Source organism: Phallusia mammillata, chromosome 3, assembly GCF_965637545.1.
Source record: "Phallusia mammillata chromosome 3, kaPhaMamm4.hap1.1, whole genome shotgun sequence".
NCBI lineage: Eukaryota > Metazoa > Chordata > Ascidiacea > Phlebobranchia > Ascidiidae > Phallusia > Phallusia mammillata.
In genome coordinates, this window is record NC_137254.1 from 10,701,782 (window position 1) to 10,726,513 (window position 24,732).

Sequence of the window (24,732 nt, forward strand, 5' to 3'; positions counted from 1 at the left end):
TGTACAAAGGACAATTTGCAAAAAATTTGAACCAAACACACCACAAACTGAAAGTCGGAATCTGTTTCTTTCGTTAATACTACCTATTCGTTCTACAACTCTGATCTCACTTCAACATGAGCAAATCTTTCGCCTTTTACTAAAGATTTCCGTGGAGTGGGGTATTTTCAAGAGTCTTTGCTATTTGTTGAAACCACAACAACTGCTTGTGGTGAAATCGTCAATCAATCGATGTGCATGACCATTGTCAGTTATGGTTGGTGCGGTTAATCGGACAATTAATGAAACGCTTTCCGCATAGAAATGCTATATCTTAGCAACTCAGTGCCCACTTTCATTTTTTTTGTGATCGTTATCATTTAAATACCGTGGGCATCGCAAACTGACACAGAAAGTCGTAGTCTCGATTTGCAACAAACATAAATGTTACAAGCGGGCACAAGGGTAAGGAACTAGATTCCAAAGGCAGCTTTGCGCAGAGGCGATATCGTAGCTGATGAGGATATTCCGAGGCGCGATTATTGCTAGTTGAAAACTAAACCCAATACCCCGCCCTGTTACCGCTTTGTACGGTTTTAACAGGGGCAATATGTGGACGATTCTTGCAATCGCTGATTTCTTTTAGTATTTAATCTCCAGAAAGCGTGTGTTGACATGACAAATCGTGTGGCATTATTTAAATATTGTACAAAGGACAATTTGCAAAAAATTTGAACCAAACACACCACAAACTGAAAGTCGGAATCTGTTTCTTTCGTTAATACTACCTATTCGTTCTACAACTCTGATCTCACTTCAACATGAGCAAATCTTTCGCCTTTTACTAAAGATTTCCGTGGAGTGGGGTATTTTCAAGAGTCTTTGCTATTTGTTGAAACCACAACAACTGCTTGTGGTGAAATCGTCAATCAATCGATGTGCATGACCATTGTCAGTTATGGTTGGTGCGGTTAATCGGACAATTAATGAAACGCTTTCCGCATAGAAATGCTATATCTTAGCAACTCAGTGCCCACTTTCATTTTTTTTGTGATCGTTATCATTTAAATACCGTGGGCATCGCAAACTGACACAGAAAGTCGTAGTCTCGATTTGCAACAAACATAAATGTTACAAGCGGGCACAAGGGTAAGGAACTAGATTCCAAAGGCAGCTTTGCGCAGAGGCGATATCGTAGCTGATGAGGATATTCCGAGGCGCGATTATTGCTAGTTGAAAACTAAACCCAATACCCCGCCCTGTTACCGCTTTGTACGGTTTTAACAGGGGCAATATGTGGACGATTCTTGCAATCGCTGATTTCTTTTAGTATTTAATCTCCAGAAAGCGTGTGTTGACATGACAAATCGTGTGGCATTATTTAAATATTGTACAAAGGACAATTTGCAAAAAATTTGAACCAAACACACCACAAACTGAAAGTCGGAATCTGTTTCTTTCGTTAATACTACCTATTCGTTCTACAACTCTGATCTCACTTCAACATGAGCAAATCTTTCGCCTTTTACTAAAGATTTCCGTGGAGTGGGGTATTTTCAAGAGTCTTTGCTATTTGTTGAAACCACAACAACTGCTTGTGGTGAAATCGTCAATCAATCGATGTGCATGACCATTGTCAGTTATGGTTGGTGCGGTTAATCGGACAATTAATGAAACGCTTTCCGCATAGAAATGCTATATCTTAGCAACTCAGTGCCCACTTTCATTTTTTTTGTGATCGTTATCATTTAAATACCGTGGGCATCGCAAACTGACACAGAAAGTCGTAGTCTCGATTTGCAACAAACATAAATGTTACAAGCGGGCACAAGGGTAAGGAACTAGATTCCAAAGGCAGCTTTGCGCAGAGGCGATATCGTAGCTGATGAGGATATTCCGAGGCGCGATTATTGCTAGTTGAAAACTAAACCCAATACCCCGCCCTGTTACCGCTTTGTACGGTTTTAACAGGGGCAATATGTGGACGATTCTTGCAATCGCTGATTTCTTTTAGTATTTAATCTCCAGAAAGCGTGTGTTGACATGACAAATCGTGTGGCATTATTTAAATATTGTACAAAGGACAATTTGCAAAAAATTTGAACCAAACACACCACAAACTGAAAGTCGGAATCTGTTTCTTTCGTTAATACTACCTATTCGTTCTACAACTCTGATCTCACTTCAACATGAGCAAATCTTTCGCCTTTTACTAAAGATTTCCGTGGAGTGGGGTATTTTCAAGAGTCTTTGCTATTTGTTGAAACCACAACAACTGCTTGTGGTGAAATCGTCAATCAATCGATGTGCATGACCATTGTCAGTTATGGTTGGTGCGGTTAATCGGACAATTAATGAAACGCTTTCCGCATAGAAATGCTATATCTTAGCAACTCAGTGCCCACTTTCATTTTTTTTGTGATCGTTATCATTTAAATACCGTGGGCATCGCAAACTGACACAGAAAGTCGTAGTCTCGATTTGCAACAAACATAAATGTTACAAGCGGGCACAAGGGTAAGGAACTAGATTCCAAAGGCAGCTTTGCGCAGAGGCGATATCGTAGCTGATGAGGATATTCCGAGGCGCGATTATTGCTAGTTGAAAACTAAACCCAATACCCCGCCCTGTTACCGCTTTGTACGGTTTTAACAGGGGCAATATGTGGACGATTCTTGCAATCGCTGATTTCTTTTAGTATTTAATCTCCAGAAAGCGTGTGTTGACATGACAAATCGTGTGGCATTATTTAAATATTGTACAAAGGACAATTTGCAAAAAATTTGAACCAAACACACCACAAACTGAAAGTCGGAATCTGTTTCTTTCGTTAATACTACCTATTCGTTCTACAACTCTGATCTCACTTCAACATGAGCAAATCTTTCGCCTTTTACTAAAGATTTCCGTGGAGTGGGGTATTTTCAAGAGTCTTTGCTATTTGTTGAAACCACAACAACTGCTTGTGGTGAAATCGTCAATCAATCGATGTGCATGACCATTGTCAGTTATGGTTGGTGCGGTTAATCGGACAATTAATGAAACGCTTTCCGCATAGAAATGCTATATCTTAGCAACTCAGTGCCCACTTTCATTTTTTTTGTGATCGTTATCATTTAAATACCGTGGGCATCGCAAACTGACACAGAAAGTCGTAGTCTCGATTTGCAACAAACATAAATGTTACAAGCGGGCACAAGGGTAAGGAACTAGATTCCAAAGGCAGCTTTGCGCAGAGGCGATATCGTAGCTGATGAGGATATTCCGAGGCGCGATTATTGCTAGTTGAAAACTAAACCCAATACCCCGCCCTGTTACCGCTTTGTACGGTTTTAACAGGGGCAATATGTGGACGATTCTTGCAATCGCTGATTTCTTTTAGTATTTAATCTCCAGAAAGCGTGTGTTGACATGACAAATCGTGTGGCATTATTTAAATATTGTACAAAGGACAATTTGCAAAAAATTTGAACCAAACACACCACAAACTGAAAGTCGGAATCTGTTTCTTTCGTTAATACTACCTATTCGTTCTACAACTCTGATCTCACTTCAACATGAGCAAATCTTTCGCCTTTTACTAAAGATTTCCGTGGAGTGGGGTATTTTCAAGAGTCTTTGCTATTTGTTGAAACCACAACAACTGCTTGTGGTGAAATCGTCAATCAATCGATGTGCATGACCATTGTCAGTTATGGTTGGTGCGGTTAATCGGACAATTAATGAAACGCTTTCCGCATAGAAATGCTATATCTTAGCAACTCAGTGCCCACTTTCATTTTTTTTGTGATCGTTATCATTTAAATACCGTGGGCATCGCAAACTGACACAGAAAGTCGTAGTCTCGATTTGCAACAAACATAAATGTTACAAGCGGGCACAAGGGTAAGGAACTAGATTCCAAAGGCAGCTTTGCGCAGAGGCGATATCGTAGCTGATGAGGATATTCCGAGGCGCGATTATTGCTAGTTGAAAACTAAACCCAATACCCCGCCCTGTTACCGCTTTGTACGGTTTTAACAGGGGCAATATGTGGACGATTCTTGCAATCGCTGATTTCTTTTAGTATTTAATCTCCAGAAAGCGTGTGTTGACATGACAAATCGTGTGGCATTATTTAAATATTGTACAAAGGACAATTTGCAAAAAATTTGAACCAAACACACCACAAACTGAAAGTCGGAATCTGTTTCTTTCGTTAATACTACCTATTCGTTCTACAACTCTGATCTCACTTCAACATGAGCAAATCTTTCGCCTTTTACTAAAGATTTCCGTGGAGTGGGGTATTTTCAAGAGTCTTTGCTATTTGTTGAAACCACAACAACTGCTTGTGGTGAAATCGTCAATCAATCGATGTGCATGACCATTGTCAGTTATGGTTGGTGCGGTTAATCGGACAATTAATGAAACGCTTTCCGCATAGAAATGCTATATCTTAGCAACTCAGTGCCCACTTTCATTTTTTTTGTGATCGTTATCATTGAAATACCGTGGGCATCGCAAACTGACACAGAAAGTCGTAGTCTCGATTTGCAACAAACATAAATGTTACAAGCGGGCACAAGGGTAAGGAACTAGATTCCAAAGGCAGCTTTGCGCAGAGGCGATATCGTAGCTGATGAGGATATTCCGAGGCGCGATTATTGCTAGTTGAAAACTAAACCCAATACCCCGCCCTGTTACCGCTTTGTACGGTTTTAACAGGGGCAATATGTGGACGATTCTTGCAATCGCTGATTTCTTTTAGTATTTAATCTCCAGAAAGCGTGTGTTGACATGACAAATCGTGTGGCATTATTTAAATATTGTACAAAGGACAATTTGCAAAAAATTTGAACCAAACACACCACAAACTGAAAGTCGGAATCTGTTTCTTTCGTTAATACTACCTATTCGTTCTACAACTCTGATCTCACTTCAACATGAGCAAATCTTTCGCCTTTTACTAAAGATTTCCGTGGAGTGGGGTATTTTCAAGAGTCTTTGCTATTTGTTGAAACCACAACAACTGCTTGTGGTGAAATCGTCAATCAATCGATGTGCATGACCATTGTCAGTTATGGTTGGTGCGGTTAATCGGACAATTAATGAAACGCTTTCCGCATAGAAATGCTATATCTTAGCAACTCAGTGCCCTCTTTCATTTTTTTTGTGATCGTTATCATTGAAATACCGTGGGCATCGCAAACTGACACAGAAAGTCGTAGTCTCGATTTGCAACAAACATAAATGTTACAAGCGGGCACAAGGGTAAGGAACTAGATTCCAAAGGCAGCTTTGCGCAGAGGCGATATCGTAGCTGATGAGGATATTCCGAGGCGCGATTATTGCTAGTTGAAAACTAAACCCAATACCCCGCCCTGTTACCGCTTTGTACGGTTTTAACAGGGGCAATATGTGGACGATTCTTGCAATCGCTGATTTCTTTTAGTATTTAATCTCCAGAAAGCGTGTGTTGACATGACAAATCGTGTGGCATTATTTAAATATTGTACAAAGGACAATTTGCAAAAAATTTGAACCAAACACACCACAAACTGAAAGTCGGAATCTGTTTCTTTCGTTAATACTACCTATTCGTTCTACAACTCTGATCTCACTTCAACATGAGCAAATCTTTCGCCTTTTACTAAAGATTTCCGTGGAGTGGGGTATTTTCAAGAGTCTTTGCTATTTGTTGAAACCACAACAACTGCTTGTGGTGAAATCGTCAATCAATCGATGTGCATGACCATTGTCAGTTATGGTTGGTGCGGTTAATCGGACAATTAATGAAACGCTTTCCGCATAGAAATGCTATATCTTAGCAACTCAGTGCCCACTTTCATTTTTTTTGTGATCGTTATCATTTAAATACCGTGGGCATCGCAAACTGACACAGAAAGTCGTAGTCTCGATTTGCAACAAACATAAATGTTACAAGCGGGCACAAGGGTAAGGAACTAGATTCCAAAGGCAGCTTTGCGCAGAGGCGATATCGTAGCTGATGAGGATATTCCGAGGCGCGATTATTGCTAGTTGAAAACTAAACCCAATACCCCGCCCTGTTACCGCTTTGTACGGTTTTAACAGGGGCAATATGTGGACGATTCTTGCAATCGCTGATTTCTTTTAGTATTTAATCTCCAGAAAGCGTGTGTTGACATGACAAATCGTGTGGCATTATTTAAATATTGTACAAAGGACAATTTGCAAAAAATTTGAACCAAACACACCACAAACTGAAAGTCGGAATCTGTTTCTTTCGTTAATACTACCTATTCGTTCTACAACTCTGATCTCACTTCAACATGAGCAAATCTTTCGCCTTTTACTAAAGATTTCCGTGGAGTGGGGTATTTTCAAGAGTCTTTGCTATTTGTTGAAACCACAACAACTGCTTGTGGTGAAATCGTCAATCAATCGATGTGCATGACCATTGTCAGTTATGGTTGGTGCGGTTAATCGGACAATTAATGAAACGCTTTCCGCATAGAAATGCTATATCTTAGCAACTCAGTGCCCACTTTCATTTTTTTTGTGATCGTTATCATTTAAATACCGTGGGCATCGCAAACTGACACAGAAAGTCGTAGTCTCGATTTGCAACAAACATAAATGTTACAAGCGGGCACAAGGGTAAGGAACTAGATTCCAAAGGCAGCTTTGCGCAGAGGCGATATCGTAGCTGATGAGGATATTCCGAGGCGCGATTATTGCTAGTTGAAAACTAAACCCAATACCCCGCCCTGTTACCGCTTTGTACGGTTTTAACAGGGGCAATATGTGGACGATTCTTGCAATCGCTGATTTCTTTTAGTATTTAATCTCCAGAAAGCGTGTGTTGACATGACAAATCGTGTGGCATTATTTAAATATTGTACAAAGGACAATTTGCAAAAAATTTGAACCAAACACACCACAAACTGAAAGTCGGAATCTGTTTCTTTCGTTAATACTACCTATTCGTTCTACAACTCTGATCTCACTTCAACATGAGCAAATCTTTCGCCTTTTACTAAAGATTTCCGTGGAGTGGGGTATTTTCAAGAGTCTTTGCTATTTGTTGAAACCACAACAACTGCTTGTGGTGAAATCGTCAATCAATCGATGTGCATGACCATTGTCAGTTATGGTTGGTGCGGTTAATCGGACAATTAATGAAACGCTTTCCGCATAGAAATGCTATATCTTAGCAACTCAGTGCCCACTTTCATTTTTTTTGTGATCGTTATCATTTAAATACCGTGGGCATCGCAAACTGACACAGAAAGTCGTAGTCTCGATTTGCAACAAACATAAATGTTACAAGCGGGCACAAGGGTAAGGAACTAGATTCCAAAGGCAGCTTTGCGCAGAGGCGATATCGTAGCTGATGAGGATATTCCGAGGCGCGATTATTGCTAGTTGAAAACTAAACCCAATACCCCGCCCTGTTACCGCTTTGTACGGTTTTAACAGGGGCAATATGTGGACGATTCTTGCAATCGCTGATTTCTTTTAGTATTTAATCTCCAGAAAGCGTGTGTTGACATGACAAATCGTGTGGCATTATTTAAATATTGTACAAAGGACAATTTGCAAAAAATTTGAACCAAACACACCACAAACTGAAAGTCGGAATCTGTTTCTTTCGTTAATACTACCTATTCGTTCTACAACTCTGATCTCACTTCAACATGAGCAAATCTTTCGCCTTTTACTAAAGATTTCCGTGGAGTGGGGTATTTTCAAGAGTCTTTGCTATTTGTTGAAACCACAACAACTGCTTGTGGTGAAATCGTCAATCAATCGATGTGCATGACCATTGTCAGTTATGGTTGGTGCGGTTAATCGGACAATTAATGAAACGCTTTCCGCATAGAAATGCTATATCTTAGCAACTCAGTGCCCACTTTCATTTTTTTTGTGATCGTTATCATTTAAATACCGTGGGCATCGCAAACTGACACAGAAAGTCGTAGTCTCGATTTGCAACAAACATAAATGTTACAAGCGGGCACAAGGGTAAGGAACTAGATTCCAAAGGCAGCTTTGCGCAGAGGCGATATCGTAGCTGATGAGGATATTCCGAGGCGCGATTATTGCTAGTTGAAAACTAAACCCAATACCCCGCCCTGTTACCGCTTTGTACGGTTTTAACAGGGGCAATATGTGGACGATTCTTGCAATCGCTGATTTCTTTTAGTATTTAATCTCCAGAAAGCGTGTGTTGACATGACAAATCGTGTGGCATTATTTAAATATTGTACAAAGGACAATTTGCAAAAAATTTGAACCAAACACACCACAAACTGAAAGTCGGAATCTGTTTCTTTCGTTAATACTACCTATTCGTTCTACAACTCTGATCTCACTTCAACATGAGCAAATCTTTCGCCTTTTACTAAAGATTTCCGTGGAGTGGGGTATTTTCAAGAGTCTTTGCTATTTGTTGAAACCACAACAACTGCTTGTGGTGAAATCGTCAATCAATCGATGTGCATGACCATTGTCAGTTATGGTTGGTGCGGTTAATCGGACAATTAATGAAACGCTTTCCGCATAGAAATGCTATATCTTAGCAACTCAGTGCCCACTTTCATTTTTTTTGTGATCGTTATCATTTAAATACCGTGGGCATCGCAAACTGACACAGAAAGTCGTAGTCTCGATTTGCAACAAACATAAATGTTACAAGCGGGCACAAGGGTAAGGAACTAGATTCCAAAGGCAGCTTTGCGCAGAGGCGATATCGTAGCTGATGAGGATATTCCGAGGCGCGATTATTGCTAGTTGAAAACTAAACCCAATACCCCGCCCTGTTACCGCTTTGTACGGTTTTAACAGGGGCAATATGTGGACGATTCTTGCAATCGCTGATTTCTTTTAGTATTTAATCTCCAGAAAGCGTGTGTTGACATGACAAATCGTGTGGCATTATTTAAATATTGTACAAAGGACAATTTGCAAAAAATTTGAACCAAACACACCACAAACTGAAAGTCGGAATCTGTTTCTTTCGTTAATACTACCTATTCGTTCTACAACTCTGATCTCACTTCAACATGAGCAAATCTTTCGCCTTTTACTAAAGATTTCCGTGGAGTGGGGTATTTTCAAGAGTCTTTGCTATTTGTTGAAACCACAACAACTGCTTGTGGTGAAATCGTCAATCAATCGATGTGCATGACCATTGTCAGTTATGGTTGGTGCGGTTAATCGGACAATTAATGAAACGCTTTCCGCATAGAAATGCTATATCTTAGCAACTCAGTGCCCACTTTCATTTTTTTTGTGATCGTTATCATTTAAATACCGTGGGCATCGCAAACTGACACAGAAAGTCGTAGTCTCGATTTGCAACAAACATAAATGTTACAAGCGGGCACAAGGGTAAGGAACTAGATTCCAAAGGCAGCTTTGCGCAGAGGCGATATCGTAGCTGATGAGGATATTCCGAGGCGCGATTATTGCTAGTTGAAAACTAAACCCAATACCCCGCCCTGTTACCGCTTTGTACGGTTTTAACAGGGGCAATATGTGGACGATTCTTGCAATCGCTGATTTCTTTTAGTATTTAATCTCCAGAAAGCGTGTGTTGACATGACAAATCGTGTGGCATTATTTAAATATTGTACAAAGGACAATTTGCAAAAAATTTGAACCAAACACACCACAAACTGAAAGTCGGAATCTGTTTCTTTCGTTAATACTACCTATTCGTTCTACAACTCTGATCTCACTTCAACATGAGCAAATCTTTCGCCTTTTACTAAAGATTTCCGTGGAGTGGGGTATTTTCAAGAGTCTTTGCTATTTGTTGAAACCACAACAACTGCTTGTGGTGAAATCGTCAATCAATCGATGTGCATGACCATTGTCAGTTATGGTTGGTGCGGTTAATCGGACAATTAATGAAACGCTTTCCGCATAGAAATGCTATATCTTAGCAACTCAGTGCCCACTTTCATTTTTTTTGTGATCGTTATCATTGAAATACCGTGGGCATCGCAAACTGACACAGAAAGTCGTAGTCTCGATTTGCAACAAACATAAATGTTACAAGCGGGCACAAGGGTAAGGAACTAGATTCCAAAGGCAGCTTTGCGCAGAGGCGATATCGTAGCTGATGAGGATATTCCGAGGCGCGATTATTGCTAGTTGAAAACTAAACCCAATACCCCGCCCTGTTACCGCTTTGTACGGTTTTAACAGGGGCAATATGTGGACGATTCTTGCAATCGCTGATTTCTTTTAGTATTTAATCTCCAGAAAGCGTGTGTTGACATGACAAATCGTGTGGCATTATTTAAATATTGTACAAAGGACAATTTGCAAAAAATTTGAACCAAACACACCACAAACTGAAAGTCGGAATCTGTTTCTTTCGTTAATACTACCTATTCGTTCTACAACTCTGATCTCACTTCAACATGAGCAAATCTTTCGCCTTTTACTAAAGATTTCCGTGGAGTGGGGTATTTTCAAGAGTCTTTGCTATTTGTTGAAACCACAACAACTGCTTGTGGTGAAATCGTCAATCAATCGATGTGCATGACCATTGTCAGTTATGGTTGGTGCGGTTAATCGGACAATTAATGAAACGCTTTCCGCATAGAAATGCTATATCTTAGCAACTCAGTGCCCTCTTTCATTTTTTTTGTGATCGTTATCATTGAAATACCGTGGGCATCGCAAACTGACACAGAAAGTCGTAGTCTCGATTTGCAACAAACATAAATGTTACAAGCGGGCACAAGGGTAAGGAACTAGATTCCAAAGGCAGCTTTGCGCAGAGGCGATATCGTAGCTGATGAGGATATTCCGAGGCGCGATTATTGCTAGTTGAAAACTAAACCCAATACCCCGCCCTGTTACCGCTTTGTACGGTTTTAACAGGGGCAATATGTGGACGATTCTTGCAATCGCTGATTTCTTTTAGTATTTAATCTCCAGAAAGCGTGTGTTGACATGACAAATCGTGTGGCATTATTTAAATATTGTACAAAGGACAATTTGCAAAAAATTTGAACCAAACACACCACAAACTGAAAGTCGGAATCTGTTTCTTTCGTTAATACTACCTATTCGTTCTACAACTCTGATCTCACTTCAACATGAGCAAATCTTTCGCCTTTTACTAAAGATTTCCGTGGAGTGGGGTATTTTCAAGAGTCTTTGCTATTTGTTGAAACCACAACAACTGCTTGTGGTGAAATCGTCAATCAATCGATGTGCATGACCATTGTCAGTTATGGTTGGTGCGGTTAATCGGACAATTAATGAAACGCTTTCCGCATAGAAATGCTATATCTTAGCAACTCAGTGCCCTCTTTCATTTTTTTTGTGATCGTTATCATTGAAATACCGTGGGCATCGCAAACTGACACAGAAAGTCGTAGTCTCGATTTGCAACAAACATAAATGTTACAAGCGGGCACAAGGGTAAGGAACTAGATTCCAAAGGCAGCTTTGCGCAGAGGCGATATCGTAGCTGATGAGGATATTCCGAGGCGCGATTATTGCTAGTTGAAAACTAAACCCAATACCCCGCCCTGTTACCGCTTTGTACGGTTTTAACAGGGGCAATATGTGGACGATTCTTGCAATCGCTGATTTCTTTTAGTATTTAATCTCCAGAAAGCGTGTGTTGACATGACAAATCGTGTGGCATTATTTAAATATTGTACAAAGGACAATTTGCAAAAAATTTGAACCAAACACACCACAAACTGAAAGTCGGAATCTGTTTCTTTCGTTAATACTACCTATTCGTTCTACAACTCTGATCTCACTTCAACATGAGCAAATCTTTCGCCTTTTACTAAAGATTTCCGTGGAGTGGGGTATTTTCAAGAGTCTTTGCTATTTGTTGAAACCACAACAACTGCTTGTGGTGAAATCGTCAATCAATCGATGTGCATGACCATTGTCAGTTATGGTTGGTGCGGTTAATCGGACAATTAATGAAACGCTTTCCGCATAGAAATGCTATATCTTAGCAACTCAGTGCCCTCTTTCATTTTTTTTGTGATCGTTATCATTGAAATACCGTGGGCATCGCAAACTGACACAGAAAGTCGTAGTCTCGATTTGCAACAAACATAAATGTTACAAGCGGGCACAAGGGTAAGGAACTAGATTCCAAAGGCAGCTTTGCGCAGAGGCGATATCGTAGCTGATGAGGATATTCCGAGGCGCGATTATTGCTAGTTGAAAACTAAACCCAATACCCCGCCCTGTTACCGCTTTGTACGGTTTTAACAGGGGCAATATGTGGACGATTCTTGCAATCGCTGATTTCTTTTAGTATTTAATCTCCAGAAAGCGTGTGTTGACATGACAAATCGTGTGGCATTATTTAAATATTGTACAAAGGACAATTTGCAAAAAATTTGAACCAAACACACCACAAACTGAAAGTCGGAATCTGTTTCTTTCGTTAATACTACCTATTCGTTCTACAACTCTGATCTCACTTCAACATGAGCAAATCTTTCGCCTTTTACTAAAGATTTCCGTGGAGTGGGGTATTTTCAAGAGTCTTTGCTATTTGTTGAAACCACAACAACTGCTTGTGGTGAAATCGTCAATCAATCGATGTGCATGACCATTGTCAGTTATGGTTGGTGCGGTTAATCGGACAATTAATGAAACGCTTTCCGCATAGAAATGCTATATCTTAGCAACTCAGTGCCCTCTTTCATTTTTTTTGTGATCGTTATCATTGAAATACCGTGGGCATCGCAAACTGACACAGAAAGTCGTAGTCTCGATTTGCAACAAACATAAATGTTACAAGCGGGCACAAGGGTAAGGAACTAGATTCCAAAGGCAGCTTTGCGCAGAGGCGATATCGTAGCTGATGAGGATATTCCGAGGCGCGATTATTGCTAGTTGAAAACTAAACCCAATACCCCGCCCTGTTACCGCTTTGTACGGTTTTAACAGGGGCAATATGTGGACGATTCTTGCAATCGCTGATTTCTTTTAGTATTTAATCTCCAGAAAGCGTGTGTTGACATGACAAATCGTGTGGCATTATTTAAATATTGTACAAAGGACAATTTGCAAAAAATTTGAACCAAACACACCACAAACTGAAAGTCGGAATCTGTTTCTTTCGTTAATACTACCTATTCGTTCTACAACTCTGATCTCACTTCAACATGAGCAAATCTTTCGCCTTTTACTAAAGATTTCCGTGGAGTGGGGTATTTTCAAGAGTCTTTGCTATTTGTTGAAACCACAACAACTGCTTGTGGTGAAATCGTCAATCAATCGATGTGCATGACCATTGTCAGTTATGGTTGGTGCGGTTAATCGGACAATTAATGAAACGCTTTCCGCATAGAAATGCTATATCTTAGCAACTCAGTGCCCTCTTTCATTTTTTTTGTGATCGTTATCATTGAAATACCGTGGGCATCGCAAACTGACACAGAAAGTCGTAGTCTCGATTTGCAACAAACATAAATGTTACAAGCGGGCACAAGGGTAAGGAACTAGATTCCAAAGGCAGCTTTGCGCAGAGGCGATATCGTAGCTGATGAGGATATTCCGAGGCGCGATTATTGCTAGTTGAAAACTAAACCCAATACCCCGCCCTGTTACCGCTTTGTACGGTTTTAACAGGGGCAATATGTGGACGATTCTTGCAATCGCTGATTTCTTTTAGTATTTAATCTCCAGAAAGCGTGTGTTGACATGACAAATCGTGTGGCATTATTTAAATATTGTACAAAGGACAATTTGCAAAAAATTTGAACCAAACACACCACAAACTGAAAGTCGGAATCTGTTTCTTTCGTTAATACTACCTATTCGTTCTACAACTCTGATCTCACTTCAACATGAGCAAATCTTTCGCCTTTTACTAAAGATTTCCGTGGAGTGGGGTATTTTCAAGAGTCTTTGCTATTTGTTGAAACCACAACAACTGCTTGTGGTGAAATCGTCAATCAATCGATGTGCATGACCATTGTCAGTTATGGTTGGTGCGGTTAATCGGACAATTAATGAAACGCTTTCCGCATAGAAATGCTATATCTTAGCAACTCAGTGCCCTCTTTTATTTTATTTTTTGTGATCGTTATCATTGAAATACCGTGGGCATCGCAAACTGACACAGAAAGTCGTAGTCTCGATTTGCAACAAACATAAATGTTACAAGCGGGCACAAGGGTAAGGAACTAGATTCCAAAGGCAGCTTTGCGCAGAGGCGATATCGTAGCTGATGAGGATATTCCGAGGCGCGATTATTGCTAGTTGAAAACTAAACCCAATACCCCGCCCTGTTACCGCTTTGTACGGTTTTAACAGGGGCAATATGTGGACGATTCTTGCAATCGCTGATTTCTTTTAGTATTTAATCTCCAGAAAGCGTGTGTTGACATGACAAATCGTGTGGCATTATTTAAATATTGTACAAAGGACAATTTGCAAAAAATTTGAACCAAACACACCACAAACTGAAAGTCGGAATCTGTTTCTTTCGTTAATACTACCTATTCGTTCTACAACTCTGATCTCACTTCAACATGAGCAAATCTTTCGCCTTTTACTAAAGATTTCCGTGGAGTGGGGTATTTTCAAGAGTCTTTGCTATTTGTTGAAACCACAACAACTGCTTGTGGTGAAATCGTCAATCAATCGATGTGCATGACCATTGTCAGTTATGGTTGGTGCGGTTAATCGGACAATTAATGAAACGCTTTCCGCATAGAAATGCTATATCTTAGCAACTCAGTGCCCTCTTTTATTTTATTTTTTGTGATCGTTATCATTGAAATACCGTGGGCATCGCAAACTGACACAGAAAGTCGTAGTCTCGATTTGCAACAAACATAAATGTTACAAGCGGGCACAAGGGTAAGGAACTAGATTCCAAAGGCAGCTTTGCGCAGAGGCGATATCGTAGCTGATGAGGATATTCCGAGGCGCGATTATTGCTAGTTGAAAACTAAACCCAATACCCCGCCCTGTTACCGCTTTGTACGGTTTTAACAGGGGCAATATGTGGACGATTCTTGCAATCGCTGATTTCTTTTAGTATTTAATCTCCAGAAAGCGTGTGTTGACATGACAAATCGTGTGGCATTATTTAAATATTGTACAAAGGACAATTTGCAAAAAATTTGAACCAAACACACCACAAACTGAAAGTCGGAATCTGTTTCTTTCGTTAATACTACCTATTCGTTCTACAACTCTGATCTCACTTCAACATGAGCAAATCTTTCGCCTTTTACTAAAGATTTCCGTGGAGTGGGGTATTTTCAAGAGTCTTTGCTATTTGTTGAAACCACAACAACTGCTTGTGGTGAAATCGTCAATCAATCGATGTGCATGACCATTGTCAGTTATGGTTGGTGCGGTTAATCGGACAATTAATGAAACGCTTTCCGCATAGAAATGCTATATCTTAGCAACTCAGTGCCCTCTTTTATTTTATTTTTTGTGATCGTTATCATTGAAATACCGTGGGCATCGCAAACTGACACAGAAAGTCGTAGTCTCGATTTGCAACAAACATAAATGTTACAAGCGGGCACAAGGGTAAGGAACTAGATTCCAAAGGCAGCTTTGCGCAGAGGCGATATCGTAGCTGATGAGGATATTCCGAGGCGCGATTATTGCTAGTTGAAAACTAAACCCAATACCCCGCCCTGTTACCGCTTTGTACGGTTTTAACAGGGGCAATATGTGGACGATTCTTGCAATCGCTGATTTCTTTTAGTATTTAATCTCCAGAAAGCGTGTGTTGACATGACAAATCGTGTGGCATTATTTAAATATTGTACAAAGGACAATTTGCAAAAAATTTGAACCAAACACACCACAAACTGAAAGTCGGAATCTGTTTCTTTCGTTAATACTACCTATTCGTTCTACAACTCTGATCTCACTTCAACATGAGCAAATCTTTCGCCTTTTACTAAAGATTTCCGTGGAGTGGGGTATTTTCAAGAGTCTTTGCTATTTGTTGAAACCACAACAACTGCTTGTGGTGAAATCGTCAATCAATCGATGTGCATGACCATTGTCAGTTATGGTTGGTGCGGTTAATCGGACAATTAATGAAACGCTTTCCGCATAGAAATGCTATATCTTAGCAACTCAGTGCCCTCTTTTATTTTATTTTTTGTGATCGTTATCATTGAAATACCGTGGGCATCGCAAACTGACACAGAAAGTCGTAGTCTCGATTTGCAACAAACATAAATGTTACAAGCGGGCACAAGGGTAAGGAACTAGATTCCAAAGGCAGCTTTGCGCAGAGGCGATATCGTAGCTGATGAGGATATTCCGAGGCGCGATTATTGCTAGTTGAAAACTAAACCCAATACCCCGCCCTGTTACCGCTTTGTACGGTTTTAACAGGGGCAATATGTGGACGATTCTTGCAATCGCTGATTTCTTTTAGTATTTAATCTCCAGAAAGCGTGTGTTGACATGACAAATCGTGTGGCATTATTTAAATATTGTACAAAGGACAATTTGCAAAAAATTTGAACCAAACACACCACAAACTGAAAGTCGGAATCTGTTTCTTTCGTTAATACTACCTATTCGTTCTACAACTCTGATCTCACTTCAACATGAGCAAATCTTTCGCCTTTTACTAAAGATTTCCGTGGAGTGGGGTATTTTCAAGAGTCTTTGCTATTTGTTGAAACCACAACAACTGCTTGTGGTGAAATCGTCAATCAATCGATGTGCATGACCATTGTCAGTTATGGTTGGTGCGGTTAATCGGACAATTAATGAAACGCTTTCCGCATAGAAATGCTATATCTTAGCAACTCAGTGCCCTCTTTTATTTTATTTTTTGTGATCGTTATCATTGAAATACCGTGGGCATCGCAAACTGACACAGAAAGTCGTAGTCTCGATTTGCAACAAACATAAATGTTACAAGCGGGCACAAGGGTAAGGAACTAGATTCCAAAGGCAGCTTTGCGCAGAGGCGATATCGTAGCTGATGAGGATATTCCGAGGCGCGATTATTGCTAGTTGAAAACTAAACCCAATACCCCGCCCTGTTACCGCTTTGTACGGTTTTAACAGGGGCAATATGTGGACGATTCTTGCAATCGCTGATTTCTTTTAGTATTTAATCTCCAGAAAGCGTGTGTTGACATGACAAATCGTGTGGCATTATTTAAATATTGTACAAAGGACAATTTGCAAAAAATTTGAACCAAACACACCACAAACTGAAAGTCGGAATCTGTTTCTTTCGTTAATACTACCTATTCGTTCTACAACTCTGATCTCACTTCAACATGAGCAAATCTTTCGCCTTTTACTAAAGATTTCCGTGGAGTGGGGTATTTTCAAGAGTCTTTGCTATTTGTTGAAACCACAACAACTGCTTGTGGTGAAATCGTCAATCAATCGATGTGCATGACCATTGTCAGTTATGGTTGGTGCGGTTAATCGGACAATTAATGAAACGCTTTCCGCATAGAAATGCTATATCTTAGCAACTCAGTGCCCTCTTTTATTTTATTTTTTGTGATCGTTATCATTGAAATACCGTGGGCATCGCAAACTGACACAGAAAGTCGTAGTCTCGATTTGCAACAAACATAAATGTTACAAGCGGGCACAAGGGTAAGGAACTAGATTCCAAAGGCAGCTTTGCGCAGAGGCGATATCGTAGCTGATGAGGATATTCCGAGGCGCGATTATTGCTAGTTGAAAACTAAACCCAATACCCCGCCCTGTTACCGCTTTGTACGGTTTTAACAGGGGCAATATGTGGACGATTCTTGCAATCGCTGATTTCTTTTAGTATTTAATCTCCAGAAAGCGTGTGTTGACATGACAAATCGTGTGGCATTATTTAAATATTGTACAAAGGACAATTTGCAAAAAATTTGAACCAAACACACCACAAACTGAAAGTCGGAATCTGTTTCTTTCGTTAATACTACCTATTCGTTCTACAACTCTGATCTCACTTCAACATGAGCAAATCTTTCGCCTTTTACTAAAGATTTCCGTGGAGTGGGGTATTTTCAAGAGTCTTTGCTATTTGTTGAAACCACAACAACTGCTTGTGGTGAAATCGTCAATCAATCGATGTGCATGACCATTGTCAGTTATGGTTGGTGCGGTTAATCGGACAATTAATGAAACGCTTTCCGCATAGAAATGCTATATCTTAGCAACTCAGTGCCCTCTTTTATTTTATTTTTTGTGATCGTTATCATTGAAATACCGTGGGCATCGCAAACTGACACAGAAAGTCGTAGTCTCGATTTGCAACAAACATAAATGTTACAAGCGGGCACAAGGGTAAGGAACTAGATTCCAAAGGCAGCTTTGCGCAGAGGCGATATCGTAGCTGATGAGGATATTCCGAGGCGCGATTATTGCTAGTTGAAAACTAAACCCAATACCCCGCCCTGTTACCGCTTTGTACGGTTTTAACAGGGGCAATATGTGGACGATTCTTGCAATCGCTGATTTCTTTTAGTATTTAATCTCCAGAAAGCGTGTGTTGACATGACAAATCGTGTGGCATTATTTAAATATTGTACAAAGGACAATTTGCAAAAAATTTGAACCAAACACACCACAAACTGAAAGTCGGAATCTGTTTCTTTCGTTAATACTACCTATTCGTTCTACAACTCTGATCTCACTTCAACATGAGCAAATCTTTCGCCTTTTACTAAAGATTTCCGTGGAGTGGGGTATTTTCAAGAGTCTTTGCTATTTGTTGAAACCACAACAACTGCTTGTGGTGAAATCGTCAATCAATCGATGTGCATGACCATTGTCAGTTATGGTTGGTGCGGTTAATCGGACAATTAATGAAACGCTTTCCGCATAGAAATGCTATATCTTAGCAACTCAGTGCCCTCTTTTATTTTATTTTTTGTGATCGTTATCATTGAAATACCGTGGGCATCGCAAACTGACACAGAAAGTCGTAGTCTCGATTTGCAACAAACATAAATGTTACAAGCGGGCACAAGGGTAAGGAACTAGATTCCAAAGGCAGCTTTGCGCAGAGGCGATATCGTAGCTGATGAGGATATTCCGAGGCGCGATTATTGCTAGTTGAAAACTAAACCCAATACCCCGCCCTGTTACCGCTTTGTACGGTTTTAACAGGGGCAATATGTGGACGATTCTTGCAATCGCTGATTTCTTTTAGTATTTAATCTCCAGAAAGCGTGTGTTGACATGACAAATCGTGTGGCATTATTTAAATATTGTACAAAGGACAATTTGCAAAAAATTTGAACCAAACACACCACAAACTGAAAGTCGGAATCTGTTTCTTTCGTTAATACTACCTATTCGTTCTACAACTCTGATCTCACTTCAACATGAGCAAATCTTTCGCCTTTTACTAAAGATTTCCGTGGAGTGGGGTATTTTCAAGAGTCTTTGCTATTTGTTGAAACCACAACAACTGCTTGTGGTGAAATCGTCAATCAATCGATGTGCATGACCATTGTCAGTTATGGTTGGTGCGGTTAATCGGACAATTAATGAAACGCTTTCCGCATAGAAATGCTATATCTTAGCAACTCAGTGCCCTCTTTTATTTTATTTTTTGTGATCGTTATCATTGAAATACCGTGGGCATCGCAAACTGACACAGAAAGTCGTAGTCTCGATTTGCAACAAACATAAATGTTACAAGCGGGCACAAGGGTAAGGAACTAGATTCCAAAGGCAGCTTTGCGCAGAGGCGATATCGTAGCTGATGAGGATATTCCGAGGCGCGATTATTGCTAGTTGAAAACTAAACCCAATACCCCGCCCTGTTACCGCTTTGTACGGTTTTAACAGGGGCAATATGTGGACGATTCTTGCAATCGCTGATTTCTTTTAGTATTTAATCTCCAGAAAGCGTGTGTTGACATGACAAATCGTGTGGCATTATTTAAATATTGTACAAAGGACAATTTGCAAAAAATTTGAACCAAACACACCACAAACTGAAAGTCGGAATCTGTTTCTTTCGTTAATACTACCTATTCGTTCTACAACTCTGATCTCACTTCAACATGAGCAAATCTTTCGCCTTTTACTAAAGATTTCCGTGGAGTGGGGTATTTTCAAGAGTCTTTGCTATTTGTTGAAACCACAACAACTGCTTGTGGTGAAATCGTCAATCAATCGATGTGCATGACCATTGTCAGTTATGGTTGGTGCGGTTAATCGGACAATTAATGAAACGCTTTCCGCATAGAAATGCTATATCTTAGCAACTCAGTGCCCTCTTTTATTTTATTTTTTGTGATCGTTATCATTGAAATACCGTGGGCATCGCAAACTGACACAGAAAGTCGTAGTCTCGATTTGCAACAAACATAAATGTTACAAGCGGGCACAAGGGTAAGGAACTAGATTCCAAAGGCAGCTTTGCGCAGAGGCGATATCGTAGCTGATGAGGATATTCCGAGGCGCGATTATTGCTAGTTGAAAACTAAACCCAATACCCCGCCCTGTTACCGCTTTGTACGGTTTTAACAGGGGCAATATGTGGACGATTCTTGCAATCGCTGATTTCTTTTAGTATTTAATCTCCAGAAAGCGTGTGTTGACATGACAAATCGTGTGGCATTATTTAAATATTGTACAAAGGACAATTTGCAAAAAATTTGAACCAAACACACCACAAACTGAAAGTCGGAATCTGTTTCTTTCGTTAATACTACCTATTCGTTCTACAACTCTGATCTCACTTCAACATGAGCAAATCTTTCGCCTTTTACTAAAGATTTCCGTGGAGTGGGGTATTTTCAAGAGTCTTTGCTATTTGTTGAAACCACAACAACTGCTTGTGGTGAAATCGTCAATCAATCGATGTGCATGACCATTGTCAGTTATGGTTGGTGCGGTTAATCGGACAATTAATGAAACGCTTTCCGCATAGAAATGCTATATCTTAGCAACTCAGTGCCCTCTTTTATTTTATTTTTTGTGATCGTTATCATTGAAATACCGTGGGCATCGCAAACTGACACAGAAAGTCGTAGTCTCGATTTGCAACAAACATAAATGTTACAAGCGGGCACAAGGGTAAGGAACTAGATTCCAAAGGCAGCTTTGCGCAGAGGCGATATCGTAGCTGATGAGGATATTCCGAGGCGCGATTATTGCTAGTTGAAAACTAAACCCAATACCCCGCCCTGTTACCGCTTTGTACGGTTTTAACAGGGGCAATATGTGGACGATTCTTGCAATCGCTGATTTCTTTTAGTATTTAATCTCCAGAAAGCGTGTGTTGACATGACAAATCGTGTGGCATTATTTAAATATTGTACAAAGGACAATTTGCAAAAAATTTGAACCAAACACACCACAAACTGAAAGTCGGAATCTGTTTCTTTCGTTAATACTACCTATTCGTTCTACAACTCTGATCTCACTTCAACATGAGCAAATCTTTCGCCTTTTACTAAAGATTTCCGTGGAGTGGGGTATTTTCAAGAGTCTTTGCTATTTGTTGAAACCACAACAACTGCTTGTGGTGAAATCGTCAATCAATCGATGTGCATGACCATTGTCAGTTATGGTTGGTGCGGTTAATCGGACAATTAATGAAACGCTTTCCGCATAGAAATGCTATATCTTAGCAACTCAGTGCCCTCTTTTATTTTATTTTTTGTGATCGTTATCATTGAAATACCGTGGGCATCGCAAACTGACACAGAAAGTCGTAGTCTCGATTTGCAACAAACATAAATGTTACAAGCGGGCACAAGGGTAAGGAACTAGATTCCAAAGGCAGCTTTGCGCAGAGGCGATATCGTAGCTGATGAGGATATTCCGAGGCGCGATTATTGCTAGTTGAAAACTAAACCCAATACCCCGCCCTGTTACCGCTTTGTACGGTTTTAACAGGGGCAATATGTGGACGATTCTTGCAATCGCTGATTTCTTTTAGTATTTAATCTCCAGAAAGCGTGTGTTGACATGACAAATCGTGTGGCATTATTTAAATATTGTACAAAGGACAATTTGCAAAAAATTTGAACCAAACACACCACAAACTGAAAGTCGGAATCTGTTTCTTTCGTTAATACTACCTATTCGTTCTACAACTCTGATCTCACTTCAACATGAGCAAATCTTTCGCCTTTTACTAAAGATTTCCGTGGAGTGGGGTATTTTCAAGAGTCTTTGCTATTTGTTGAAACCACAACAACTGCTTGTGGTGAAATCGTCAATCAATCGATGTGCATGACCATTGTCAGTTATGGTTGGTGCGGTTAATCGGACAATTAATGAAACGCTTTCCGCATAGAAATGCTATATCTTAGCAACTCAGTGCCCTCTTTTATTTTATTTTTTGTGATCGTTATCATTGAAATACCGTGGGCATCGCAAACTGACACAGAAAGTCGTAGTCTCGATTTGCAACAAACATAAATGTTACAAGCGGGCACAAGGGTAAGGAACTAGATTCCAAAGGCAGCTTTGCGCAGAGGCGATATCGTAGCTGATGAGGATATTCCGAGGCGCGATTATTGCTAGTTGAAAACTAAACCCAATACCCCGCCCTGTTACCGCTTTGTACGGTTTTAACAGGGGCAATATGTGGACGATTCTTGCAATCGCTGATTTCTTTTAGTATTTAATCTCCAGAAAGCGTGTGTTGACATGACAAATCGTGTGGCATTATTTAAATATTGTACAAAGGACAATTTGCAAAAAATTTGAACCAAACACACCACAAACTGAAAGTCGGAATCTGTTTCTTTCGTTAATACTACCTATTCGTTCTACAACTCTGATCTCACTTCAACATGAGCAAATCTTTCGCCTTTTACTAAAGATTTCCGTGGAGTGGGGTATTTTCAAGAGTCTTTGCTATTTGTTGAAACCACAACAACTGCTTGTGGTGAAATCGTCAATCAATCGATGTGCATGACCATTGTCAGTTATGGTTGGTGCGGTTAATCGGACAATTAATGAAACGCTTTCCGCATAGAAATGCTATATCTTAGCAACTCAGTGCCCTCTTTTATTTTATTTTTTGTGATCGTTATCATTGAAATACCGTGGGCATCGCAAACTGACACAGAAAGTCGTAGTCTCGATTTGCAACAAACATAAATGTTACAAGCGGGCACAAGGGTAAGGAACTAGATTCCAAAGGCAGCTTTGCGCAGAGGCGATATCGTAGCTGATGAGGATATTCCGAGGCGCGATTATTGCTAGTTGAAAACTAAACCCAATACCCCGCCCTGTTACCGCTTTGTACGGTTTTAACAGGGGCAATATGTGGACGATTCTTGCAATCGCTGATTTCTTTTAGTATTTAATCTCCAGAAAGCGTGTGTTGACATGACAAATCGTGTGGCATTATTTAAATATTGTACAAAGGACAATTTGCAAAAAATTTGAACCAAACACACCACAAACTGAAAGTCGGAATCTGTTTCTTTCGTTAATACTACCTATTCGTTCTACAACTCTGATCTCACTTCAACATGAGCAAATCTTTCGCCTTTTACTAAAGATTTCCGTGGAGTGGGGTATTTTCAAGAGTCTTTGCTATTTGTTGAAACCACAACAACTGCTTGTGGTGAAATCGTCAATCAATCGATGTGCATGACCATTGTCAGTTATGGTTGGTGCGGTTAATCGGACAATTAATGAAACGCTTTCCGCATAGAAATGCTATATCTTAGCAACTCAGTGCCCTCTTTTATTTTATTTTTTGTGATCGTTATCATTGAAATACCGTGGGCATCGCAAACTGACACAGAAAGTCGTAGTCTCGATTTGCAACAAACATAAATGTTACAAGCGGGCACAAGGGTAAGGAACTAGATTCCAAAGGCAGCTTTGCGCAGAGGCGATATCGTAGCTGATGAGGATATTCCGAGGCGCGATTATTGCTAGTTGAAAACTAAACCCAATACCCCGCCCTGTTACCGCTTTGTACGGTTTTAACAGGGGCAATATGTGGACGATTCTTGCAATCGCTGATTTCTTTTAGTATTTAATCTCCAGAAAGCGTGTGTTGACATGACAAATCGTGTGGCATTATTTAAATATTGTACAAAGGACAATTTGCAAAAAATTTGAACCAAACACACCACAAACTGAAAGTCGGAATCTGTTTCTTTCGTTAATACTACCTATTCGTTCTACAACTCTGATCTCACTTCAACATGAGCAAATCTTTCGCCTTTTACTAAAGATTTCCGTGGAGTGGGGTATTTTCAAGAGTCTTTGCTATTTGTTGAAACCACAACAACTGCTTGTGGTGAAATCGTCAATCAATCGATGTGCATGACCATTGTCAGTTATGGTTGGTGCGGTTAATCGGACAATTAATGAAACGCTTTCCGCATAGAAATGCTATATCTTAGCAACTCAGTGCCCTCTTTTATTTTATTTTTTGTGATCGTTATCATTGAAATACCGTGGGCATCGCAAACTGACACAGAAAGTCGTAGTCTCGATTTGCAACAAACATAAATGTTACAAGCGGGCACAAGGGTAAGGAACTAGATTCCAAAGGCAGCTTTGCGCAGAGGCGATATCGTAGCTGATGAGGATATTCCGAGGCGCGATTATTGCTAGTTGAAAACTAAACCCAATACCCCGCCCTGTTACCGCTTTGTACGGTTTTAACAGGGGCAATATGTGGACGATTCTTGCAATCGCTGATTTCTTTTAGTATTTAATCTCCAGAAAGCGTGTGTTGACATGACAAATCGTGTGGCATTATTTAAATATTGTACAAAGGACAATTTGCAAAAAATTTGAACCAAACACACCACAAACTGAAAGTCGGAA

The 24,732-nt window shown here is 40.0% G+C and overlaps 72 non-coding genes across 72 annotated transcripts; all 72 read left to right on the forward strand.

The window, feature by feature from the left end:
• The first annotated feature begins 96 nt into the window (after positions 1-96).
• LOC145221294 (U5 spliceosomal RNA) lies at positions 97-213 on the forward strand. The gene has a single exon (XR_013858780.1). It is a non-coding gene; the product is annotated as a U5 spliceosomal RNA (small nuclear RNA).
• Positions 214-467: 254 nt separating this feature from the next.
• On the forward strand, positions 468-609 carry LOC145221750 (U4 spliceosomal RNA). Its single transcript, XR_013859209.1, has one exon. It is a non-coding gene; the product is annotated as a U4 spliceosomal RNA (small nuclear RNA).
• Positions 610-780: 171 nt separating this feature from the next.
• On the forward strand, positions 781-897 carry LOC145221297 (U5 spliceosomal RNA). The gene has a single exon (XR_013858782.1). It is a non-coding gene; the product is annotated as a U5 spliceosomal RNA (small nuclear RNA).
• Positions 898-1,151: 254 nt separating this feature from the next.
• On the forward strand, positions 1,152-1,293 carry LOC145221751 (U4 spliceosomal RNA). Its single transcript, XR_013859210.1, has one exon. It is a non-coding gene; the product is annotated as a U4 spliceosomal RNA (small nuclear RNA).
• Positions 1,294-1,464: 171 nt separating this feature from the next.
• Positions 1,465-1,581, forward strand: LOC145221298 (U5 spliceosomal RNA). Its single transcript, XR_013858783.1, has one exon. It is a non-coding gene; the product is annotated as a U5 spliceosomal RNA (small nuclear RNA).
• A 254-nt stretch (positions 1,582-1,835) lies between these two features.
• Positions 1,836-1,977, forward strand: LOC145221752 (U4 spliceosomal RNA). Its single transcript, XR_013859211.1, has one exon. It is a non-coding gene; the product is annotated as a U4 spliceosomal RNA (small nuclear RNA).
• A 171-nt stretch (positions 1,978-2,148) lies between these two features.
• On the forward strand, positions 2,149-2,265 carry LOC145221299 (U5 spliceosomal RNA). Its single transcript, XR_013858784.1, has one exon. It is a non-coding gene; the product is annotated as a U5 spliceosomal RNA (small nuclear RNA).
• Positions 2,266-2,519: 254 nt separating this feature from the next.
• On the forward strand, positions 2,520-2,661 carry LOC145221754 (U4 spliceosomal RNA). Its single transcript, XR_013859213.1, has one exon. It is a non-coding gene; the product is annotated as a U4 spliceosomal RNA (small nuclear RNA).
• Positions 2,662-2,832: 171 nt separating this feature from the next.
• LOC145221300 (U5 spliceosomal RNA) lies at positions 2,833-2,949 on the forward strand. Its single transcript, XR_013858785.1, has one exon. It is a non-coding gene; the product is annotated as a U5 spliceosomal RNA (small nuclear RNA).
• A 254-nt stretch (positions 2,950-3,203) lies between these two features.
• On the forward strand, positions 3,204-3,345 carry LOC145221755 (U4 spliceosomal RNA). Its single transcript, XR_013859214.1, has one exon. It is a non-coding gene; the product is annotated as a U4 spliceosomal RNA (small nuclear RNA).
• Positions 3,346-3,516: 171 nt separating this feature from the next.
• LOC145221301 (U5 spliceosomal RNA) lies at positions 3,517-3,633 on the forward strand. Its single transcript, XR_013858786.1, has one exon. It is a non-coding gene; the product is annotated as a U5 spliceosomal RNA (small nuclear RNA).
• Positions 3,634-3,887: 254 nt separating this feature from the next.
• On the forward strand, positions 3,888-4,029 carry LOC145221756 (U4 spliceosomal RNA). The gene has a single exon (XR_013859215.1). It is a non-coding gene; the product is annotated as a U4 spliceosomal RNA (small nuclear RNA).
• Positions 4,030-4,200: 171 nt separating this feature from the next.
• Positions 4,201-4,317, forward strand: LOC145221302 (U5 spliceosomal RNA). The gene has a single exon (XR_013858787.1). It is a non-coding gene; the product is annotated as a U5 spliceosomal RNA (small nuclear RNA).
• Positions 4,318-4,571: 254 nt separating this feature from the next.
• On the forward strand, positions 4,572-4,713 carry LOC145221757 (U4 spliceosomal RNA). Its single transcript, XR_013859216.1, has one exon. It is a non-coding gene; the product is annotated as a U4 spliceosomal RNA (small nuclear RNA).
• A 171-nt stretch (positions 4,714-4,884) lies between these two features.
• Positions 4,885-5,001, forward strand: LOC145221303 (U5 spliceosomal RNA). The gene has a single exon (XR_013858788.1). It is a non-coding gene; the product is annotated as a U5 spliceosomal RNA (small nuclear RNA).
• Positions 5,002-5,255: 254 nt separating this feature from the next.
• Positions 5,256-5,397, forward strand: LOC145221758 (U4 spliceosomal RNA). The gene has a single exon (XR_013859217.1). It is a non-coding gene; the product is annotated as a U4 spliceosomal RNA (small nuclear RNA).
• Positions 5,398-5,568: 171 nt separating this feature from the next.
• LOC145221304 (U5 spliceosomal RNA) lies at positions 5,569-5,685 on the forward strand. Its single transcript, XR_013858789.1, has one exon. It is a non-coding gene; the product is annotated as a U5 spliceosomal RNA (small nuclear RNA).
• Positions 5,686-5,939: 254 nt separating this feature from the next.
• On the forward strand, positions 5,940-6,081 carry LOC145221759 (U4 spliceosomal RNA). The gene has a single exon (XR_013859218.1). It is a non-coding gene; the product is annotated as a U4 spliceosomal RNA (small nuclear RNA).
• Positions 6,082-6,252: 171 nt separating this feature from the next.
• Positions 6,253-6,369, forward strand: LOC145221305 (U5 spliceosomal RNA). Its single transcript, XR_013858790.1, has one exon. It is a non-coding gene; the product is annotated as a U5 spliceosomal RNA (small nuclear RNA).
• A 254-nt stretch (positions 6,370-6,623) lies between these two features.
• On the forward strand, positions 6,624-6,765 carry LOC145221760 (U4 spliceosomal RNA). The gene has a single exon (XR_013859219.1). It is a non-coding gene; the product is annotated as a U4 spliceosomal RNA (small nuclear RNA).
• A 171-nt stretch (positions 6,766-6,936) lies between these two features.
• On the forward strand, positions 6,937-7,053 carry LOC145221306 (U5 spliceosomal RNA). Its single transcript, XR_013858791.1, has one exon. It is a non-coding gene; the product is annotated as a U5 spliceosomal RNA (small nuclear RNA).
• A 254-nt stretch (positions 7,054-7,307) lies between these two features.
• On the forward strand, positions 7,308-7,449 carry LOC145221761 (U4 spliceosomal RNA). Its single transcript, XR_013859220.1, has one exon. It is a non-coding gene; the product is annotated as a U4 spliceosomal RNA (small nuclear RNA).
• Positions 7,450-7,620: 171 nt separating this feature from the next.
• Positions 7,621-7,737, forward strand: LOC145221308 (U5 spliceosomal RNA). Its single transcript, XR_013858793.1, has one exon. It is a non-coding gene; the product is annotated as a U5 spliceosomal RNA (small nuclear RNA).
• A 254-nt stretch (positions 7,738-7,991) lies between these two features.
• On the forward strand, positions 7,992-8,133 carry LOC145221762 (U4 spliceosomal RNA). The gene has a single exon (XR_013859221.1). It is a non-coding gene; the product is annotated as a U4 spliceosomal RNA (small nuclear RNA).
• Positions 8,134-8,304: 171 nt separating this feature from the next.
• Positions 8,305-8,421, forward strand: LOC145221309 (U5 spliceosomal RNA). Its single transcript, XR_013858794.1, has one exon. It is a non-coding gene; the product is annotated as a U5 spliceosomal RNA (small nuclear RNA).
• Positions 8,422-8,675: 254 nt separating this feature from the next.
• On the forward strand, positions 8,676-8,817 carry LOC145221763 (U4 spliceosomal RNA). The gene has a single exon (XR_013859222.1). It is a non-coding gene; the product is annotated as a U4 spliceosomal RNA (small nuclear RNA).
• A 171-nt stretch (positions 8,818-8,988) lies between these two features.
• Positions 8,989-9,105, forward strand: LOC145221310 (U5 spliceosomal RNA). Its single transcript, XR_013858795.1, has one exon. It is a non-coding gene; the product is annotated as a U5 spliceosomal RNA (small nuclear RNA).
• Positions 9,106-9,359: 254 nt separating this feature from the next.
• On the forward strand, positions 9,360-9,501 carry LOC145221766 (U4 spliceosomal RNA). The gene has a single exon (XR_013859224.1). It is a non-coding gene; the product is annotated as a U4 spliceosomal RNA (small nuclear RNA).
• A 171-nt stretch (positions 9,502-9,672) lies between these two features.
• LOC145221312 (U5 spliceosomal RNA) lies at positions 9,673-9,789 on the forward strand. Its single transcript, XR_013858796.1, has one exon. It is a non-coding gene; the product is annotated as a U5 spliceosomal RNA (small nuclear RNA).
• Positions 9,790-10,043: 254 nt separating this feature from the next.
• Positions 10,044-10,185, forward strand: LOC145221767 (U4 spliceosomal RNA). Its single transcript, XR_013859225.1, has one exon. It is a non-coding gene; the product is annotated as a U4 spliceosomal RNA (small nuclear RNA).
• A 171-nt stretch (positions 10,186-10,356) lies between these two features.
• Positions 10,357-10,473, forward strand: LOC145221313 (U5 spliceosomal RNA). Its single transcript, XR_013858797.1, has one exon. It is a non-coding gene; the product is annotated as a U5 spliceosomal RNA (small nuclear RNA).
• Positions 10,474-10,727: 254 nt separating this feature from the next.
• Positions 10,728-10,869, forward strand: LOC145221768 (U4 spliceosomal RNA). The gene has a single exon (XR_013859226.1). It is a non-coding gene; the product is annotated as a U4 spliceosomal RNA (small nuclear RNA).
• Positions 10,870-11,040: 171 nt separating this feature from the next.
• Positions 11,041-11,157, forward strand: LOC145221314 (U5 spliceosomal RNA). The gene has a single exon (XR_013858798.1). It is a non-coding gene; the product is annotated as a U5 spliceosomal RNA (small nuclear RNA).
• A 254-nt stretch (positions 11,158-11,411) lies between these two features.
• LOC145221769 (U4 spliceosomal RNA) lies at positions 11,412-11,553 on the forward strand. The gene has a single exon (XR_013859227.1). It is a non-coding gene; the product is annotated as a U4 spliceosomal RNA (small nuclear RNA).
• A 171-nt stretch (positions 11,554-11,724) lies between these two features.
• On the forward strand, positions 11,725-11,841 carry LOC145221315 (U5 spliceosomal RNA). The gene has a single exon (XR_013858799.1). It is a non-coding gene; the product is annotated as a U5 spliceosomal RNA (small nuclear RNA).
• A 254-nt stretch (positions 11,842-12,095) lies between these two features.
• Positions 12,096-12,237, forward strand: LOC145221770 (U4 spliceosomal RNA). The gene has a single exon (XR_013859229.1). It is a non-coding gene; the product is annotated as a U4 spliceosomal RNA (small nuclear RNA).
• A 171-nt stretch (positions 12,238-12,408) lies between these two features.
• On the forward strand, positions 12,409-12,525 carry LOC145221316 (U5 spliceosomal RNA). The gene has a single exon (XR_013858800.1). It is a non-coding gene; the product is annotated as a U5 spliceosomal RNA (small nuclear RNA).
• A 254-nt stretch (positions 12,526-12,779) lies between these two features.
• On the forward strand, positions 12,780-12,921 carry LOC145221772 (U4 spliceosomal RNA). Its single transcript, XR_013859231.1, has one exon. It is a non-coding gene; the product is annotated as a U4 spliceosomal RNA (small nuclear RNA).
• Positions 12,922-13,092: 171 nt separating this feature from the next.
• Positions 13,093-13,209, forward strand: LOC145221317 (U5 spliceosomal RNA). Its single transcript, XR_013858801.1, has one exon. It is a non-coding gene; the product is annotated as a U5 spliceosomal RNA (small nuclear RNA).
• Positions 13,210-13,463: 254 nt separating this feature from the next.
• On the forward strand, positions 13,464-13,605 carry LOC145221773 (U4 spliceosomal RNA). Its single transcript, XR_013859232.1, has one exon. It is a non-coding gene; the product is annotated as a U4 spliceosomal RNA (small nuclear RNA).
• Positions 13,606-13,776: 171 nt separating this feature from the next.
• LOC145221318 (U5 spliceosomal RNA) lies at positions 13,777-13,893 on the forward strand. The gene has a single exon (XR_013858802.1). It is a non-coding gene; the product is annotated as a U5 spliceosomal RNA (small nuclear RNA).
• Positions 13,894-14,150: 257 nt separating this feature from the next.
• LOC145221774 (U4 spliceosomal RNA) lies at positions 14,151-14,292 on the forward strand. Its single transcript, XR_013859233.1, has one exon. It is a non-coding gene; the product is annotated as a U4 spliceosomal RNA (small nuclear RNA).
• Positions 14,293-14,463: 171 nt separating this feature from the next.
• On the forward strand, positions 14,464-14,580 carry LOC145221320 (U5 spliceosomal RNA). The gene has a single exon (XR_013858804.1). It is a non-coding gene; the product is annotated as a U5 spliceosomal RNA (small nuclear RNA).
• Positions 14,581-14,837: 257 nt separating this feature from the next.
• LOC145221776 (U4 spliceosomal RNA) lies at positions 14,838-14,979 on the forward strand. Its single transcript, XR_013859234.1, has one exon. It is a non-coding gene; the product is annotated as a U4 spliceosomal RNA (small nuclear RNA).
• A 171-nt stretch (positions 14,980-15,150) lies between these two features.
• Positions 15,151-15,267, forward strand: LOC145221321 (U5 spliceosomal RNA). The gene has a single exon (XR_013858805.1). It is a non-coding gene; the product is annotated as a U5 spliceosomal RNA (small nuclear RNA).
• Positions 15,268-15,524: 257 nt separating this feature from the next.
• LOC145221777 (U4 spliceosomal RNA) lies at positions 15,525-15,666 on the forward strand. Its single transcript, XR_013859235.1, has one exon. It is a non-coding gene; the product is annotated as a U4 spliceosomal RNA (small nuclear RNA).
• Positions 15,667-15,837: 171 nt separating this feature from the next.
• Positions 15,838-15,954, forward strand: LOC145221322 (U5 spliceosomal RNA). The gene has a single exon (XR_013858806.1). It is a non-coding gene; the product is annotated as a U5 spliceosomal RNA (small nuclear RNA).
• Positions 15,955-16,211: 257 nt separating this feature from the next.
• On the forward strand, positions 16,212-16,353 carry LOC145221779 (U4 spliceosomal RNA). The gene has a single exon (XR_013859237.1). It is a non-coding gene; the product is annotated as a U4 spliceosomal RNA (small nuclear RNA).
• Positions 16,354-16,524: 171 nt separating this feature from the next.
• LOC145221323 (U5 spliceosomal RNA) lies at positions 16,525-16,641 on the forward strand. Its single transcript, XR_013858807.1, has one exon. It is a non-coding gene; the product is annotated as a U5 spliceosomal RNA (small nuclear RNA).
• Positions 16,642-16,898: 257 nt separating this feature from the next.
• On the forward strand, positions 16,899-17,040 carry LOC145221780 (U4 spliceosomal RNA). Its single transcript, XR_013859238.1, has one exon. It is a non-coding gene; the product is annotated as a U4 spliceosomal RNA (small nuclear RNA).
• A 171-nt stretch (positions 17,041-17,211) lies between these two features.
• Positions 17,212-17,328, forward strand: LOC145221324 (U5 spliceosomal RNA). Its single transcript, XR_013858808.1, has one exon. It is a non-coding gene; the product is annotated as a U5 spliceosomal RNA (small nuclear RNA).
• Positions 17,329-17,585: 257 nt separating this feature from the next.
• On the forward strand, positions 17,586-17,727 carry LOC145221781 (U4 spliceosomal RNA). Its single transcript, XR_013859239.1, has one exon. It is a non-coding gene; the product is annotated as a U4 spliceosomal RNA (small nuclear RNA).
• Positions 17,728-17,898: 171 nt separating this feature from the next.
• On the forward strand, positions 17,899-18,015 carry LOC145221325 (U5 spliceosomal RNA). The gene has a single exon (XR_013858809.1). It is a non-coding gene; the product is annotated as a U5 spliceosomal RNA (small nuclear RNA).
• A 257-nt stretch (positions 18,016-18,272) lies between these two features.
• On the forward strand, positions 18,273-18,414 carry LOC145221782 (U4 spliceosomal RNA). The gene has a single exon (XR_013859240.1). It is a non-coding gene; the product is annotated as a U4 spliceosomal RNA (small nuclear RNA).
• A 171-nt stretch (positions 18,415-18,585) lies between these two features.
• On the forward strand, positions 18,586-18,702 carry LOC145221326 (U5 spliceosomal RNA). The gene has a single exon (XR_013858810.1). It is a non-coding gene; the product is annotated as a U5 spliceosomal RNA (small nuclear RNA).
• Positions 18,703-18,959: 257 nt separating this feature from the next.
• On the forward strand, positions 18,960-19,101 carry LOC145221783 (U4 spliceosomal RNA). The gene has a single exon (XR_013859241.1). It is a non-coding gene; the product is annotated as a U4 spliceosomal RNA (small nuclear RNA).
• A 171-nt stretch (positions 19,102-19,272) lies between these two features.
• On the forward strand, positions 19,273-19,389 carry LOC145221328 (U5 spliceosomal RNA). Its single transcript, XR_013858811.1, has one exon. It is a non-coding gene; the product is annotated as a U5 spliceosomal RNA (small nuclear RNA).
• Positions 19,390-19,646: 257 nt separating this feature from the next.
• On the forward strand, positions 19,647-19,788 carry LOC145221784 (U4 spliceosomal RNA). Its single transcript, XR_013859242.1, has one exon. It is a non-coding gene; the product is annotated as a U4 spliceosomal RNA (small nuclear RNA).
• A 171-nt stretch (positions 19,789-19,959) lies between these two features.
• Positions 19,960-20,076, forward strand: LOC145221329 (U5 spliceosomal RNA). The gene has a single exon (XR_013858812.1). It is a non-coding gene; the product is annotated as a U5 spliceosomal RNA (small nuclear RNA).
• A 257-nt stretch (positions 20,077-20,333) lies between these two features.
• On the forward strand, positions 20,334-20,475 carry LOC145221785 (U4 spliceosomal RNA). Its single transcript, XR_013859243.1, has one exon. It is a non-coding gene; the product is annotated as a U4 spliceosomal RNA (small nuclear RNA).
• A 171-nt stretch (positions 20,476-20,646) lies between these two features.
• LOC145221330 (U5 spliceosomal RNA) lies at positions 20,647-20,763 on the forward strand. Its single transcript, XR_013858813.1, has one exon. It is a non-coding gene; the product is annotated as a U5 spliceosomal RNA (small nuclear RNA).
• A 257-nt stretch (positions 20,764-21,020) lies between these two features.
• LOC145221786 (U4 spliceosomal RNA) lies at positions 21,021-21,162 on the forward strand. Its single transcript, XR_013859244.1, has one exon. It is a non-coding gene; the product is annotated as a U4 spliceosomal RNA (small nuclear RNA).
• Positions 21,163-21,333: 171 nt separating this feature from the next.
• On the forward strand, positions 21,334-21,450 carry LOC145221332 (U5 spliceosomal RNA). Its single transcript, XR_013858815.1, has one exon. It is a non-coding gene; the product is annotated as a U5 spliceosomal RNA (small nuclear RNA).
• A 257-nt stretch (positions 21,451-21,707) lies between these two features.
• Positions 21,708-21,849, forward strand: LOC145221787 (U4 spliceosomal RNA). The gene has a single exon (XR_013859245.1). It is a non-coding gene; the product is annotated as a U4 spliceosomal RNA (small nuclear RNA).
• A 171-nt stretch (positions 21,850-22,020) lies between these two features.
• On the forward strand, positions 22,021-22,137 carry LOC145221333 (U5 spliceosomal RNA). Its single transcript, XR_013858816.1, has one exon. It is a non-coding gene; the product is annotated as a U5 spliceosomal RNA (small nuclear RNA).
• Positions 22,138-22,394: 257 nt separating this feature from the next.
• LOC145221788 (U4 spliceosomal RNA) lies at positions 22,395-22,536 on the forward strand. Its single transcript, XR_013859246.1, has one exon. It is a non-coding gene; the product is annotated as a U4 spliceosomal RNA (small nuclear RNA).
• A 171-nt stretch (positions 22,537-22,707) lies between these two features.
• LOC145221334 (U5 spliceosomal RNA) lies at positions 22,708-22,824 on the forward strand. The gene has a single exon (XR_013858817.1). It is a non-coding gene; the product is annotated as a U5 spliceosomal RNA (small nuclear RNA).
• A 257-nt stretch (positions 22,825-23,081) lies between these two features.
• LOC145221790 (U4 spliceosomal RNA) lies at positions 23,082-23,223 on the forward strand. Its single transcript, XR_013859248.1, has one exon. It is a non-coding gene; the product is annotated as a U4 spliceosomal RNA (small nuclear RNA).
• A 171-nt stretch (positions 23,224-23,394) lies between these two features.
• LOC145221335 (U5 spliceosomal RNA) lies at positions 23,395-23,511 on the forward strand. Its single transcript, XR_013858818.1, has one exon. It is a non-coding gene; the product is annotated as a U5 spliceosomal RNA (small nuclear RNA).
• Positions 23,512-23,768: 257 nt separating this feature from the next.
• On the forward strand, positions 23,769-23,910 carry LOC145221792 (U4 spliceosomal RNA). The gene has a single exon (XR_013859249.1). It is a non-coding gene; the product is annotated as a U4 spliceosomal RNA (small nuclear RNA).
• Positions 23,911-24,081: 171 nt separating this feature from the next.
• On the forward strand, positions 24,082-24,198 carry LOC145221336 (U5 spliceosomal RNA). The gene has a single exon (XR_013858819.1). It is a non-coding gene; the product is annotated as a U5 spliceosomal RNA (small nuclear RNA).
• Positions 24,199-24,455: 257 nt separating this feature from the next.
• LOC145221793 (U4 spliceosomal RNA) lies at positions 24,456-24,597 on the forward strand. Its single transcript, XR_013859250.1, has one exon. It is a non-coding gene; the product is annotated as a U4 spliceosomal RNA (small nuclear RNA).
• Positions 24,598-24,732: the final 135 nt, after the last annotated feature.